General features: G+C 40.5%; 1 long non-coding RNA gene across 1 annotated transcript in view; it reads right to left on the reverse strand.

The window, feature by feature from the left end:
- LOC131817832 (uncharacterized) overlaps positions 1–17,814 on the reverse strand; it is a 69,716-nt gene extending 51,902 nt beyond the window's left edge. Inside the window, exon 1 of the long non-coding RNA XR_009348592.1 lies at positions 17,588–17,814. This is a non-coding gene — a long non-coding RNA (uncharacterized LOC131817832). The remainder of the gene's footprint in view (positions 1–17,587) is intronic.
- Between the last annotated feature and the right edge of the window lie 109 nt (positions 17,815–17,923).

A 17,923-nucleotide genomic window follows, 5' to 3' on the forward strand; every position in this document is an offset into this window, starting at 1 on the left:
AACATTTGGTTTTGAAAGTGTAGGGAGATTTTACAACTTTTACAAAGTTCTTACAATAAGGCTTAACACTGGGAACTTTAAAAATCAATAGCTTGGGATGCCTGGGTGGCTCAGTGTGTTAAAGCCTCTGCCTTTGGCTCAGGTCATGATCTCAGGGTCCTGGGATGGAGCGCCCATTGGGCTCTCTGCTTAGCAGGGAGCCTGCTTCCGCTTCTCTCTCTGCCTGCCTCTCTGCTTACTTGTGATCTCTGTCTAATAAATAAAATCTTAATTTAAAAAAAAATCAATAGGGGCACCTGGGTGGCTCAGTGGGTTAAGCTGCTGCCTTCGGCTCAGGTCATGATCTCGGGATCCTGGGATCGAGTCCCGCATCGGGCTCTCTGCTCAGCGGGGAGCCTGCTTCCTCCTCTCTCTCTCTCTGCCTACTTGTGATCTCTCTCTGTCAAATAAATAAATAAAATCTTAAAAAAAAATTAAAAAATAAAAAAAAAATAAAAAAAAATCAATAGCTGGGGTCTGAAAGAAACGGAGTTCCCGCCCTAAAACAGATACCATTACAAACAGCCACACTGAAATACAGCATACAAGCAGTGGTGTGAGGCACCTGGGGTATTTGCTAAGGATTTATTGGTTAATTTTGGAAGGTGTGTTGGAGGGGCAGGGATTTTCAGACTTCTCCAAGAACAGAGAAGCTGGCGGCCACCATTTACCTTCTCTGACCCCCAACCGAGATACATGGACACCTGTGGGACCCAATGCAAACACTCTCCACCTAGCATGCGAACGGTCCCTTCCCCCTCGCGGCTCTCCTGTGGAACTGCCTACTCCAACCCGTCTATAGCAGGAGTCCTTCCAAAGCGTTGCCAGAACCTGACAGTGTACAAGCAGCCCAAAAAGAAACCAGCACCACACCAAAGTGACTCTTGCCCTGAGGAGAGAAGCTAACCACACACATCAGTTCAACTGCGGGCCCAGCAGTAGCTGGGGGCAGACATCTGGTCTGACTGCAGGTTTTGCCCACCCAAAAAACTTCTCAGAGATCAACACAGGGAGAGTCCCCTGAGTTTGGGGCTACCACAGCTCCGGCAAATGCCTGGTGTGCCCAACTCAAGCCCAAGGCAGCCCCAAACTGGCCCATTAACACAGGGACAAAACCCTGCTCACAACAGGGCCATTCCAGATGACTAGATTGAAGGCAAATATGGCTCAGCTACAAAGAGTAGGACACACACCTCTAAAGTGTCCTTGAACTGAATTCCCCTGAACTTTAGTCCCCTGCAGTGCCAGATTCTAATGAACAGGGGGTGTTATACAGCAGGACACTCCAGTTCTACTCCATAAGGCCACCACTTTCAAAGGCAGAAGACCTAGCTAACTTTCCTAACACAGAGAAACAAACACAGAGACAAAATGAGGAGACAGAGGAAATGAGTGAACATGACAAAACCATAGTAAGAGCTAATGAAATAAGTAAAATACCTAAGAATTTAAAGTGGTGGTCATAAAGATACTAACTGGACTTGAGAAAAGAATGGAGGACCTCAGTGAGATACTCAACTGAGAGAGAAAACATAAAAAAGAATGAATCAGAGATGAAGAACCTAATAACGGATATTAAAAATACACTACATGATGGGGCGCCTGGGTGGCTGAGAGGTTTGAGCCTCTGCCTTTGGCTCAGGTCATGATCCCGGGGTCCTGGGACTGAGGCCCGCACTGGGCTCTCTGCTCAGCAGGGAGCCTGCTTTCCACCCCACCCCGCCACCTGCCTCTCTGCCTGCTTGTGATCTCTCTCTCTCTGTCAAATAAATAAATAACATCTTTTTTTAAAAATACACTACATGGAATAAATAGTAGACTAGAGGAAGCAGAAGAGTGGATCAGCAACCTGGAGTAATGGAAAGCAATAAAGCTGAATAAGAAGAAAAATAATAATAAATAAAAATACACTAAGGGAACTCAGCAACATTATCAAGCATAATAACATTTGCAGTATAGGTATCCCGGAAGGGGAAGAGACAAAGAAAGGAGAAATCTGACTTTAAGAAATAATAGCTGAGGGACGCCTGGGTGGCTCAGTTGGTTAAGCCGCTGCCTTCGGCTCAGGTCATGATTCCAGGGTTCTGGGATCGAGTCCCACATCGGGCTCCTTGCTCGGCGGGGAGCCTGCTTCTCTAGTCGCTGCCTCTGCCTGCCTCTCTGCCTGCTTGTGTGTACTCTCTCTCTCTATCTCTGGCAAATAAATAAAATCTTTAAAAAAAAAAAAGAAATAATAGCTGAAAAATTTCTGAATCTGGGAAAGGAAATAAAAATACAGATCCAGGAGGCATAAAGATTCCCCCAGCAAAATCAACTCAAGAAGATCCACACCAAAACACGTCATTTCAATGCAAAAGAAGTAGTGAAGAAGAGAGAATTTTAAAAGTAGCAAGAGAAAACAGTTACATACAAGAGAAACCTATAAGACAATTAGATTTTCAACAGAATCTATGCAGGCCAGGAGGGAATGGCATGATATATTCAAAGTACTAAAAGAAAAAACCTGTAGCCCCAAATATTCTAGTCAGTAAGGCTATCATTCAAAATAAAAGGAGAAATAAACTTTCCCAGACAAACGTTAAAGAAATTCATCACCACTAAACCTGCCTTACAAGAAATGTTAAAGAGGACTCTGAGCAGAAAGAAAAGACCATTAACAGGAATAAGAAAAGTAGGAAGCACAAAAGCAGTAAAATTAAGTATATCTATGAAAATCAGTCAAGGGATTTACAAAATAAAAAGATGTAAAATATGACATCATTATCTAAAACATGGGGGGGAGGAGAGAAGAAAAAATTTAGTAATTTTAGAATGGGTTCAGGGGGCACCTGGGTGGCTCAGTGGTTTAAGCTTCTGCTTTCCGCTCAGATCATGATCTCAGGGTCCTGGGATCAAGCCCCACGTCTGGCTCTCTGCTCGGCAGGGAGCCTGATTCTCCTTCTCCCTCTGTCTGCCTCTCTGCCTACTTGTGATCTCTATCTCTCTGTCAAATAAATAAATAAAATCTTAAAAAAAAAAAAAAAAAAAAGAAAAAATAGAATGGGTTCAAAGTGACGTGACTATTAACTTTATATAGACTGCTATACACAATGATGTTATATAGAAATCTAACGGTAATCAAAAATTAAAAACCTGTAATAAATATGCAAAAAAAAAACCCCTCAAAATCCCACCCAAGGAACCCAAGTATATCACTAACAAAAGCCAGCAAACAGTGAGAGAAGAAAGGAACATGAACTACAAAACAACCATAAAACAAATATCACTACGTAACTTTCAAACTTACTTTGATTGTAAATGGACTAAACTTTGTAAGTGGACTAAATGCTCCAATCAAAAGATAGAGGGTGATGAAATGAATAAAAATGTAAGACATGCAGCATACAAGAGACTAAATTTCAGACCTAAAGACACATTCAGATTGAATATAAAGGGATAAAAAAGCATTTACCATATAAACAGAATTGACGACAAAGCCAGGGTAGCAATACTTATATTGGACAAAATAAATTCTAAAACAAGGACTGTAACAACAGGTAAAGAAGGACACTACAGAGATTGAGCTCATAGACCTCCTTCCTGATGATTTTTTGGATTTGACATCTAAAGCAAAACTAAACAAGTGAGATTAGATCAAATTAAAAAGTCAATATGAAATGGGAGAGAACATTTGCAAATAATATATAAGGGGTTATTATCCAAAATATACAAAGAACTCATATGATTCAATAGAAAAAAAAGATCCAATTAAAAATTTAACAGAGGCTCTCAAAAGACATTTTTCCAAAGACATACAGATGACCTACAGGTAGATGAAAAGGCACCCAACACCCACTTATCATCAGGGAAATGCAAACCAAGGCAATGCAAACCCCAGTGAGATATCACCACATCTACTAGAGTAGCTCTTACCAAAAAGTCAAGAAGTAGCAAGTGTTGGTGAAGATGTGGAGAAAGGGGAATGCTTCTGTACTGTTGCTGGGAATGTAAACTGGTATAGCCACTATGGAAAACACCAGTTTCCTCAAAGACTTAACAGAACCACCATATAACAGAACCACCCAGCAATTCTAATTCTGGGTATTTACTGAAGGAAAGAAATCACTATCTTGAAAAGATATCTGTACCCCATGTTCACTGCAGCAGCATTTAGCACAGTTAAGACAGGGAATCAAACTACACATCCATCAATGAATGAATGGATACAGAAACTGTGTGCCTGTGTGTGTGTGTGTGTGTGTGTGTATGCGCGCGCGCACACGCGCGCACATGTTTGTACATACGCACAAGCAAATATTATTTAGCCTTATAAAAGAAAGAAATTTTGCCACTTGCAACAACCTGATATATCTGAAAGCAGCTAGGAGAGTAGACTTGTATTCAAAAAATTTTCTAACAATGTGATGGATGATAAGTAAAGTTATTGTGGCAATCATTTTGCAATATATACATATAACAAATTACTTTATTGTACATCTAAAACTAATACCATGTGACAGGTCAACTTAACTGAATAAAAAATAGAGTTCTCTCCAGAAACCAACTTGCTGACACCTGGTGGACTTTTACCTTCCAGAAGCATGCCAAAATTAATTTCTGTAAAGTTACCCAGTCTGTATTATTCTGTTAGGACAGCCTGAGAAGACTAATAAACTCATAGTTAAAGTCATTTTTATTTCCTGTTCTATGAACAATCTCTATATATTATTTGTTCAATTTCTTTTGAATTATGTTTTCCTCTTATAGATTTGTGGTATCTCTATATCACTTAAAAAAATTTAGTTCTGGGGTGCCTGGGTGACTCAATCATTAAGTGTCTGCCTTTGGCTCAGGTCATGATCCCAGGGTCCTGGGATGGAGCCCAGCATGGGGCTCACTGCTCAGCAGGGAGCCTGCTTCCACCTCTCTCTGCCTGCCTCTCTGCCTACTTGTGATCGCTGCCTGTCAAATAAATAAATAAAATCTTTAAAACAAAACAAAACTTCTTTCTGTAGCTCTTTGTGGATTCTCCCTACTTGCTAGATTGTGATAGATTGGGCATATACTTCTTTATTCATATAAACTAAACTACTTTGTCACGCATTTCCACACGCCACACATAGGCATAGTCTTCTACAGCCCTGCAAGAATTATTAACTTTTTTTTTTTCCCCCTAGTACTAGCTACATGAATGGGGGATGCAGGCTGCTTGATAAGCGATCAAGGATAGAAGCAGAAAAATGTTCACCTTTAGCCCCAAAGGCTGACTTATAGCCTGAATAGTTCCGATAAGGTTTAAATACATGCTCACTGCTCCATTCTTAAAGGGTTTCACGACTGCCTGTAAATTTCCCTGTTAATACTGAACTGAATGATAAGTACCAGAGAAATCATGGGAGTAGAAATGTACAAGTAGAAATTCAAAGATATTTATGATATAATACTCCCTGGATGTCCCCTCCTTGAGAACTAAGCATATAACCACCGGCTTCATAGGGCAAAAGGGCAGATTTCAGGGCTCAGCAACAATGGGATGCTGCCACATTCATGAAGCATTTAATAAAGCTAATTGAATCTTTAAAATGTACTCTGTTGAATTTTTTAAATTTAACAGTAGTCACGATTGATTAAATCATTGGCCACTGGTAACTGATTCAACCTCCAAACCTTCCCTCCACAAAAGTTGGAGGGGGACTAAAAGTTCTTACCCGCCAATCACCTGATTGGGGCCACTAGCAAGCAGCCCAGGCTTTGGTTATCTAATGATTTCCCAAAGCCACTGCATTAACAAAACAAAAAATATCTTGATAGGTCTCTATGCTTAGTAAATTGCAAGGGTTTTAGAAGCTCTGTACCAGAAAAGGCTGTGAAGAACAAATTCATTTATTTACTATAAATTACAGTATCACACTTAATAAAGTTGCAACTGAACTTTAAACAGCTTAAGGAATTTATACTAATCAAAATTAGTGATCGTTTAAATGCTTTTGAAAAGATGGTTATTGATATACTGTTCAGTAGATATAGAAATTTAATAAAGTAAGCCTTGAAGAAAACATGACTAACAGTGACTATCTTTCGACCACATCCAAAGTCCTGCAGATGCTAAAACATTCATACTCAGTTTGAAGATCATAGGATTAATATATTCCTTAGCACAAGACTGCCCTCCTCTAGAGGCAGAGTTAACACATGTAGAGGATCCTTAGAGTAACACAAACTTAAGGCATCCTGTGTGTGTTTCTTCTGTGCAACCATAAAGTATCACTGCTATCACTTATTAAGTATTTACTATTCTTTCATCAAATAGCTACTGAGCGCCATTCATGTGCCAGTCATTGTGTTAAATGAAGACTTAACTAAACTGACAAGAAACTCCTTTCATAAATCTCATAGTTACAATGGAGAGAAATGCTACTACATATTTCATATCTATAAATATTTTTTACCAAGTAACTTTCCTATATGTACAACTTTAAATTCTTTTTTATAATTTAATATTGTATAATTGTATAAAATTTTTGGATATGAGACTTCATTTTTAAGAAAAGCTCCCTTTTCTTTCTTTCTCCTTTTTTAAAATTTCTTATTTATTTGAGAAAGAGAGAGAACAGGGTGTGGGGGAGAGGGGAGAAGTAGGCTCCCAGCTGAGCAGGGAGCCTGCTGCAGGGGCTCGATCCCAGGACCTCGAGATCATGACCTGACCCAAAGACAGATGCTTAACCGACTGAGCCACCCAGGCACCCCATGAAAATCTCCATTTTCAGGGAGCCTGGGTGGCTCAGTTGGTTAAGCGGTTGCCTTTGGCTGAGATCATGATCCCAGGGTCGAGCACCGCATGAGGCTCCCTGCTGAATGGGCAGCCTGCTTCTCTGTCTCCACTATTTGTGCTCTCATGCACACACACTCTCTCTCTCTCTAAAATAAATACATAAATTCTTAAAAAAAAAAAAAAAGGAAGGAAGGAAGGAAGGAAGGAAGGAAGGAAGGAAAGAAAAGAAAGACAGACTCCATTTTCCCTTCCAAAACAAATAGCTAGGGGCACCTGGGTGGCTCAGTCACTGGGCATCTGCCTTGGGCTCGGGTCATGATCCCAGACTTCTGGGATGGAGCCCTGCATCGGGTTCCCCACTCAGCGAGAAGCCTGCTTCTCCCTCTCCCATTCCCACACCCCCTGCTGTTCTCTCTCACTCTCACTCTCTCTCTCTCTGTCAAATAAATAAATAAACAAACTTAAAAAGACAACAACAAAAAAATCAAATGGCTAGTGATCTAATAATCTTGAACTGGGCAAAAAGACCCTTGGTCTGACCCAGAAGCAGCAACTGTTTTACAAGCAATTATCTGTAAAATCAACAGGGCAACGACATCTTGATCAATAAAATTGCTGGCTGTGGACTTTCTGAAGACAGAATAACTAATGCATAGGAGGAATAATTTCATTTATTAACACCAAGAGAACACAATTGTACACAATGTAATTGTAATTGTACACAATGTAATCACACTGCTTCTGCCCATGAATAAAAATTAACTTTTTTCTTTTATCCAAATAGGTAATTGCCCCCCACATCTTTTCTCAGAAAAACCCCTTGCTTTCATCTTGCAGGTGGAATACTTTTCTGGTTAATCCCGGAATCTGTGTTCCATAAACTGAATCTTCCATTCCAAATAACCAGCAGGACTGGGAGAGCTTGGAGGACACTGGATCTTCTCTTAGAAAGAAGACAGGACAAAGAGCCTGTAAACTTACCGTGTGGAAATAACGATCTGGCACCTGGGGCACACAGTGGGAAGGTTAGTTACTCAACTCAAAGAGTGTCACAGACAGGTAGCCTTTGCAGTCAGAGAGACCTCTCTAGGAACAAAGAATGGCAAGAGCCACTTCCCTCCCTCACCTGTCAGCATAAGCACAGGGCCACCTGTGGGAACTAGTGCAGGGCCCACCCTCCCTACCTAAATTACTTACACCAAAACTCCCCACCCAGCCCCAGAACTCCAGAAGATTGGTCCTTCCCACTCAGCTTTTCTCTGTTCCAGCATAGCAAGCCAGCTCCCCCAGAAGACAAGCTCTAATCCTTGCCAATACCTTGTCTCCAGACCTGGGAGCTTTTGATTCCAGTGGCAGCAATGACAGGTTTGATTTCACAAGCAGACCAGAGCACACCTAGTAAAAATGTACCACATTCAGGCCAGGGACCAAAAACTGCCCAGAACAGGCAAAGACAGTTTCCACAGTCAACTGACCTGGAGGATACAGCAGCCTGCACACAACAGCAGAGCACATGCAGAACACGTTGGAAAAACTCCCAGAAGCAAAAGGCCCTAGGGAACATGGGACACTACACAGTAGAGCACTATAGGACCTCCTATTCATAAAGCCACTACGGTCAAGAACAGAAAACACAGCTGACCTTTTTAACACAGAGAAACAGGTACAGAGACAAAATGAGAAGACAGAGGAATCTGTCCCAAATGAAAGAACAGGACAAGGCCACGGAACAGGACAAGACCACAGCTGGAGATCTAAGCAAAAGAGAAGTAATATGCTTGATAGAGAATTTAAAGCAATGATTATAAGATACTCACTGGTCTTGACAAAAGAGTGGAAGATATCAGTGAAACAATTAACCCAGGGATAAGGAATAACGTAGCAGAGATAACATGTTCGATAAAAAAAATAAGACACACATTTGATGGAATGACAATACTCTATAAGAAGGAGAGGAACAAATGAATGACCTAGAGGACAGTAGTGAAAAGTAATCAAGCTGAACAAAAGAGGGGAAAAAAGAATTATGCAAACCAGGAACAGATTTAGGGAACCCAGTGACTCCATCAATAACAATATTATATAGGAGTCGCAGAAGAAGAAAAAGGGAAGCAGAGAATTTATCTGAAGAAACAAAAGCTGAAAACTCCCTAATGTGGGAAAGGAAACAGATATCTAGATCTAGGAGGCACAGAGAACCCCCAACAAAATCAACAAAAGCAGATCCACATCAAGACAATCATAATCATGTTGACAAAATATAGTAACAGGGAAAAAATACTAAAAGCAGCAAGAGGAAAGAAAACAGCTGCATACAGAGGTGCCTGGGTGGCTCAGTGGGTTAAGCTGCTGCCTTAGGCTCAGGTCATGATCTCAGGGTCCTGGGATCGAGTCCCGCATCGGGCTCTCTGCTCAGCAGGGAGCCTGCTTCCCTCTCTCTCTCTCTCTGCTTGCCTGTCTGTCTACCTGTGATCTCTCTCTGTCAAATAAATAAATAAAATCTTAAAAAAAGAAAGAAAGAAAGAAAACAGCTGCATACAAAGGGAACCCCAAGGCTATCAGCAGACTTTTCAGCACAAACTTTCCAAGCCAGAAAGGACTGGCATGATATATTCAAAGCTGAATGGTAAAAAACTGTGGCCAACAATACTCAACCAGCAAGGTTATCATTCAGAATAGGAGAGAGCAAGAGTTTCCCACACAAACAAAAACCAAAAGAATTCATGACCACTAAACAAGCTCTGCAAAAAATATTAAAGAGGACTATTTGAGTGGAAAGGATAAACTAAAAATGACAGTATGAAGGTAGGAAACACAAAGGTAGCAAAAAAGAATATTTCTATTAAAAAATCAGTCAAGAATCTCACACACACAAAAAAGAATGGAAAATATGACACCTTATACCTATAACGGGATGGGAGGAGTAAAGAATGGGTTCAAACTTTAATGACCATCAATTTAATACACACTGCTATATGTAGATGTCATATATATACCTAATAGAAACCATAGACCAAAAATCACTAATAGATATGCAATGAAAAAGAGAAAGAAACCCAAATATATCACTAAATAAAACCAGCAAACCACGAAGGAGTGAAAGATGAGAAAGTATCAAAGAAAGTCTTCAGAAACAACTACAAAACAAGTAATAAAAATGTAATAAATACATATCGATAATTACTTTGAATGTAAATGGACTGAACGCTCTAATTAAAAAGCACAGGGTGACATGGGGCACCTGGGTAGCTCAGTCAGTTAAGTGTCAGACTCTTGGTTTCAGCGCAGGTCATGATCTGTCATAAGATATAGCCCTGAAAGATTCAAATTAAAACCACATTGAGATATCACCTTACACCAGTTAGAATGGCCAAAATCAGCAAAACAGGAAACAACATGTGTTGGAGAGGATGTGGAGAAAGGGGAACCCTCTTACACTGTTGGTGGGAATGCAAGTTGGTGCAGGCCCTTTGGAGAACAGTGTGGAGATTCCTCAAGAAATTAAAAATAGAGCTTCCCTATGACCCTGCAATTGCACTGCTGGGTATTTACCCCAAAGATACAGATGTAGTGAAAAGAAGGGCCATCTGTACCCCAATCTTTATAGCAGCAATGGCCACAGACGCCAAACTATGAAAAGAACCAAGATGCCCTTCAACGGACGAATGACTAAGGAAAACGTGGTCCATATACACTATGGAGTATTATGCCTCCATCAGAAAGGATGAATACCCAACTTTTGTAGCAACATGGACGGGACTGGAAGAGATTATGCTGAGTGAAATAAGCCAAGCAGAGAGAGTCAATTATCATATGGTTTCACTTATTTGTGGAGCATAACAAATAGCATGGAGGACATGAGGAGTTAAGAGAGGAGAAGGGAAATTGGGGAAAATTGGAAGGGGAGGTGAACCATGAGAGACTATGGACTCTGAAAAACAATCTGAGGGGTTTGAAGTGGCGGGGGTGGGGGAGGTTGGGGGAACCAGGTGGTGGGTAGTAGAGAGGGCACGGATTGCATGGAGCAGTGGGTGTGGTGCAAAAATAATGAATACTGTTATGCTGAAAATAAATAAAAAATAAATTAAAAAAAAAAAAAAAGATATAGCCCTGAGTCAGAGTCCTCGCTCAGTGTTGAGTTGGCTTCGGATTCTCTCTCTCCCTCTCCTTCCGCTCCCCCCCCCAACTTGCATGCACTCTTTCTCTCTTTCTAAAATAAATAAAATCTTTAAAGAAAAAAAAAAGACATAAAGTGACAGAAGGGATAAAAAAAAAAAAAACAAGACCCATCTATATGCTGCCTACAAGAATCATTTTAGAGCTAAAGACACCAGCAGATTGAAAGGGAGAAAATGAAGAAACATTTATTATGCAAATGGATGTCAGAAGAAAGCCATAGTAGCAATAAATATATCACACAAAATGGACTTTAAAACAATAGCTGTTGTTTTAAAATGAGAAAGAAGGACACTATATAACAGTTAAGGGGACAATGCAACAAGAAGATATAATAATTGTAAATATTTACCTACATAATATGTGAGCACTTTAAACAGTTAATAACAAATATAAAGAAACTAACCTATAATGCAATAATAGTAAGAGACATTAACATCCCACTTACATCAATGGTCATATCATCCAAACAGAAAGTCAACAAGGAAAAAAAGGCTTTGAATGACACACTAGACCAGATGGATGTAACCGATATAACAGATATATTCAGAACATTCTGTAATAAAATAGTGAAATACACACTATTTTCAAGGGCATATGGAACATTTTCCACATCAAATTGAAGGATCCCAGGTCAGAATTATACTATAGCCTATAAGTTTTAACATTCTTTTTATAACCAGCTTATGCTAACTGAGAAACTGTAGCTAGCTGACCATAGATAAGGGAGTCAGCAAGCAGCATAACAGGATAACGAATAGCGAAAATCTGTGTTTAACCCGGCTGTTTCTGGCTTCTGTATAATAATGCTTCTAAGGCTTTGCTAAGAAATGAAAAATTGCTTAAACCCTCAACTCTAAGGAGCAAGAGGCTGGCTGAGGACAAAGCAAAAGCTGGCGCCTTGCACCCCCCCTTCACCCACTCCCCTTGGTGACATATGTGACATTTCACAGGCACCCCTGACTGCCCTACAAGAAGAGCAAATGGTTATCTTGCAGAGATCATAGTCCTGCAAGGCAGGAGTCTCTCTTGGTTTATAAATGTCCTTGAGATTTACAGCAAAGAAGTTACCTTATCAATAGCCCAATTTCCAAAGATACATAACTCAGTTCCTCAAGCCCTAACGTCACCCTCCCCTCCATAAAAAAACCGAAGGAGATGGAGGTAGAAGGAAAAGTAAATAAAGTTAAATTTCTTTTAAGACCTAAATCTCACTAACAAGGACATTTGATAGCAGGAATGTAACATTCCACCAGGAGACTCCCAATTGTCTTTATGTTAGTGCCTCATTAGAGAGAAAGTGGCCTTGGCTTGATAGTAACCAGGCCTTCAATATCCTGATAGTGCTTTCATTCGCATGCGTGGGCTAATCGGCCAGTTCTGCTTCTGTAAGATTGCTTTGTCTGCTTTCGCACGTGGGTCCCCTGATCCACTCCACTGACGCCAAGTATGCCTGTTCAAACTATCAATCAGTCAGCTCAGCCCCTCCTGAAGCTTGTTTGTCCATAAAAATCCTGCACTACCCCAGCCGGGGGTGCTCGGTTAGCTGGAGCTGCCGACCACCCGCCGGTACCTGCGTGACAATAAACCTCTTGCTGTTTGCATCCAGTGGCAGTGTTGGATTCTTGGGTAAGGGGATCCGCGGGTCTTTCAAAATCACATATTAGGCCAAAAAACAAACCTCAACAAATTCCAAAAGACTGAATGAAGTTGGGGGGACCTGGATGGCTCAGTTGAGTGTTTCAGCTCAGGTCATGATCCCATGGATTGTAGGACTGAGCCCCGTTGTGGGCTCTGGGCTCAACAGAAATGTTGCTTGGAATTCTCCCTCCCTCTCCCTCTGCCCTTCCCCCTGCTTGTACTCTCTTTTTATCTCTCTCCCAAATAAAAAATAAATCTTAAAAATAAAAAAAAGATTGAATGAAGTTGTAACCATGCATCTTTTCTGACCACAACACTGTGAAACTAGAATTCAACCACAAGAAAAATATATGGAAATACCACAAACACATGGAGACTAAATAACGTGCTACTAAACAATGAATGGGTCAACCAGGAAATAGAAGAATAAAAAAATACATGGAAACAAATAAAAATTAAAACACAATGGTTTGAAACCTTTGAGATGCAGCAAAAGTGGTTCTAAGAGGGAAGTTTATACTAACACTGGCCTACCTCAAGGAGCAAGAAAAATCTCAACATAAGCTTAGAAGCTAACATAACCTAAAGGAGCTAAAGAACAATAAACAAAACCTAAAACCAGCAAAAGGAAGGAAATAATAAAGATTAGAACAGAAATAAATGGTATAGAAACTAAAAAACAAAAATATAAAAACCACATTAGAACAGATGAATGAAACCAGGAGCTGGTTCTTTGAAAATATCAATAAAATTGATAAGCCTCTAGCCAGATTTATCAAGAAAGAAAGAGAAAGGACCAAATAAAAACACAAACGAGAAAGGAAAACAACCAACACCACAGAAATGCAAGAGATTATGAAAAACTACATGCCAACAAACTGAACATTGTAGAAGAAATGGATAAATTCCTAGAAACATATAACCTACCAAAACTGATGCAGGAAGAAAATTTGGACAGAAGCAATAATCAAAAACTTCCAACAAACCAAAGCCCAAGACCAGATGGCCTCACAGGCAAATTCTACTAAACATTTATAAAGATTTAATATTTATTCTCAAACTATTAAAAAAAAAAAAAAGAGGAAGGAAAACCTCCAAATTCATTCCATGAGGCCAGCATTACTAGTATCAAAACCAGATAAAGACACCATAAAGAAAGGGGACTACAGACCAGTATCTCTGATGAGCAGAGATGCAAAAATCTTCAACAAAATACTAGCAAACTGAAACCAACAATACATTAAAAAAAAAAAATCATTCACCCTGATGAAGGGGGATTTATTCCTGGGTTGCAAGGCTGGTTCAATATTTGCAAATGATACCCGATACATCACATATCAATAGAAAAAAGGATAAGAACCATATAACCATGTCAATAGATGCAGAAAAAGCACTTGACAAAAGTACAATACCCATTCATGATAAAAACCCTCAAAAAAGTAGTATTAGAATATACCTCAACATAATAAAGGCTATATACAAAAAACCCACAACTAACATTATCCTCAGTGAGGAAAAACTGAGAGCCTTTCCTGTAAAGTCAGGAATAAGATAAGAATGTCTACTCTCACTTTTATTTAACATAGCAACTGAAGTCCTAGCTACAGCAATCAGACAGCAAGAAATAAAAGGCATCCAAATCAGTAAGGAAGAAGTACAACTTTCAGTATTTGCAGGTGACAGGATACAATGTGTAGAAAACCCAAAACACTCCATCAAAAAACTGCTAGAACTGATAAATGAATTGAGTAAAGTGTCAGGATACAAAATAAACCTATAAAAACCTGTTGCATATCTACCCACCAATAATGAAGCAGCCAACAGCATTTTTCAAAGAAGTAGAACAATCCTAAAGTTGTAAGGAACTACAAAAGACCATGAATAGCCAAAGCAATCTTGATAAAGAAAAGCAAAGCTGGAGGCATTACAATTCCTGACTTCATATTATATTTATTACAAAGCTGTAGTAATCAAAACAATATAATACTGGTGCAAAAACAGACATATAGATTAGAATAGAAATGACAGAATAGAACCGACAACTAAATGGTAAATTAATCTTTGACAAAGCAGGAAAGAATATTCAATGGGAATTCTCTTCAAAAAACAAGTATGGGAAAACTGGACGGCAACATGCAAAAGGGTGAAACTGGACCACTTCCTTGCATCATACGCAAAAATAAATTCAAAATGGATTAAAGACCTTAATGTAACACCTGAAATCATAAAAATCGCCGAAAATAAGACAGGAAGTAATTTCTCGAACACTGGGGCCATGGCAACTTTTTTCTAGATAGGTATCCTGAGGCAATGGAAACAAAAGCAAAAATAAACTATTGGGATTCCATCAAAATAAAAAAGCTTCTGCACTGTGAAGGAAACAATCAACAAAACCAAAAGCAGCCTATGGAATGGGAGAAGATACTTGCAAATGACATATCCAATAAAGAGTTAGTTTCCAAAATATATAAAGAACTTATTAAATTCAACACCCAAAAAACAATCTAAGAAAAAGTGGGCAGAAAACATAAACAGACATTTCTCCAAAGATATACAGATGGCCAACAGACACATGAAAGGATGTCCAACACCACATCAGAGAAATACAAATCAAAACTACATGATCTCACCTCACAGAATGGCTGAAATCAACAACACGAAAAACAACAGCTATTGGTAAGGATGTGGAGAAAAAGGAACACTTGCGCACTTTTGTGGGAACGCAAACTAGTGCAGCCACTGTGGAAAACAGTATGGAGCTTCCTCAAAAAATTAAAAACGGAACTACCCTACTATCTGATCTCGAAATCACACTACTGGGTATTTACCCAAAGAACACAAAAACATTAATTCAAAGGGATACATGCATCTCTATGTTTATAGCTCCATTACTTAAAATAGCCAAGATATGGGGCACCTGGCTTGCTCAGTGGGTTAAGCCTCTGCCTTCTGGTCAGGTCATGATCCAGGGTCCTGGGACTGAGTCCCGCATCCAGCTCTCTGCACAGCAGGGAGCCTCCTCCCCCCTCTCCCGCCCCCCCCACCCCCCACCCCCCGCCGCCTGCTTCTCTGCCTACTTGTAATCTGTCTGTCAAATAAATAAATAAAATCTTAAAAAAAAAATAGCCAGGATATGAAAGAAGCCCAAGTGTCCACTGATTGTGAAAGGAAAAAGAATAATTCATACAATGAATTATTATTCCACCACAATAAAAGAATGAAATCTTGCCATTTGCAAGGACATGGAGGGAGCTAGAGAGTGTAATGCTAAGTGAAATAAGTTATAGACAAATACCATACGATTTCACTCATATGTGGAGTTTAAGTGAGCAAAGGGGAAAAACAAACACAAGCCAAGAAACAGAATATTAACTATAAACAAGAAACTGACGGTTACCAGAGAGTAAGAGGTTTGGGTGGGGGAAGAGGAGAATAAATTGTTGGAAACAGGTGATGGGAATTAAGGAGTGCATGTGTGATAAGCGCCCCCATGAGATTATAATAAAAAAACTACATTCTCAAAGACTTTTCAATTATGTGATGTTACAGTACCACTTAAACGAAAATATGGATATATGTGTGTATATGAATCTACATGTTTATATATGTATATAAGTACAACCAATATACTCAGCACTCAATAAAATGTACTATTTGTGTGGGCCAGGGTTGCTCAGTCTGCTAAGCAACCCACTCTTGGTTTCCCTCCGTCTTGGTCTCAGGATCCAGGATCCAACCTTGCCTCCTGCTCCACGCAAAAAACGAGAGTAGGCTTGAGACTCTCTTTCTCTCCCGCTGCCCCTCTCCCTCCCCCATTTGTGATTTGTGCGCACTTGCGCGCTCTCTCTCTCTCTCTCTTTCTCTCTCATAAATCTTTTAAAATAAATAAAAATGTACTATTAGCTATATTAATTTTAAAAAATTGGGAGTGCAAGGAAAATATTTTCTAAGAGAAACAAGAGGTTTCAGGTAGGAGCGCCTGGGTGGCTCAGTGGGTTAAAGCCTCTGCCTTCGTTTCAGGTCAGGTCATGATCCCAGGGTCTTGGGATGGAGCCCCGCATTGGGCTCTCTGCTCAGCAGGGAGCCTGCTTCCCCCTCTCTCTCTGCCTGCCTCTCTGCCTACTTGTAATCTCTGTCAAATAAATAAATAAAATCTTTAAAAAAAAAAGGTTTCAGGTAACTTGATGGGTCTTTGTTAGGCCTTCACCAAGAAAGAAAAAAAATCAAGTCTGAAAAAATAAAGCATTTCGGAGATAAAGAGAAAATACTAAGTCACCTTAAACCTAAGTTTTAATTGTCACAACAATTATTTCCTCCTCCAACGGAGACCTTTTTTGGAGAAGGATAGAGACGGGGAAGGAGACAGCAGACCGTTCTAGGGGCCCGGATGAGAAAGTCAACTGGTTACACCTGCCACACGTCACCCCTAGCCATGAGAGGAAACCAGAGCTTCCAAATCAATCTCAGGGTCAGAGAGAAGAGTCAAGGCCTTCACCGTCAAGGGCCAGAGCCTTCTTGTTTTTGCTCCCATATATGATTATGTGTGACACAGTCACCAACACAATCTCCCCAAATTCACACAGTGCTGCTCAGTTGCACACCCACTACTAGACACAAATCACACCCTGCGTCACAACACCCTCCCTTCCCTTCCCACACGGCGCTCCACAGTTACAATACCCACGGCGGCTCAGTCACACAGCTCATTATGCTAGCACAAAAAGTGGAATACCAGGTCACACAGTCACAAGGGCATAACCACTACAGGGAACACAGTCACAGGTAACCCCCAACCACAGTGTTACACACGGTCACACATGAACAATCATACCACGGGGACTCACAGCGTTATGATACGCTAATCCACCCCCGCACACACGGTATCACACACATTCACAGTCGCACAATACACACATCACTTGACAGTCACAAAATTACACCACCGCCCCTCCTCAGCCCCTTCTGCCCTAACAGACTTACTTAACACCCAGTCTCGGTCCCGGCGCCAGGCTCTGGGCTTTTTTCAACCCCTGCCTCCTCTGCAACGTATTTGTGGCCAAAGCGCGCAGCTGAAAGACCGCAGCTCGAGTCTAAATACCGCTCAGCTCAAAGCCGCCCGCCTCCCTGTGGGGAGGAGCGATGGACGCGCAATGCCTCCTGGGAAAAGTAGTTAAGCTCCGCACTAGCTATGGAGAAGGTAGCGGGCTTGAGTCGTGCGGGAGAGTCCGCCCGACCCTCGCCCACCCTGAACTGCGCCCGGAAATGTTTCGGTCTTACACCTTGGCTCCTACTTGGAGTGAGCCCGACATGCTTGGA

The sequence above is a fragment of the Mustela lutreola genome, chromosome 16 (genome assembly GCF_030435805.1).
Source record: "Mustela lutreola isolate mMusLut2 chromosome 16, mMusLut2.pri, whole genome shotgun sequence".
Lineage (NCBI taxonomy): Eukaryota > Metazoa > Chordata > Mammalia > Carnivora > Mustelidae > Mustela > Mustela lutreola.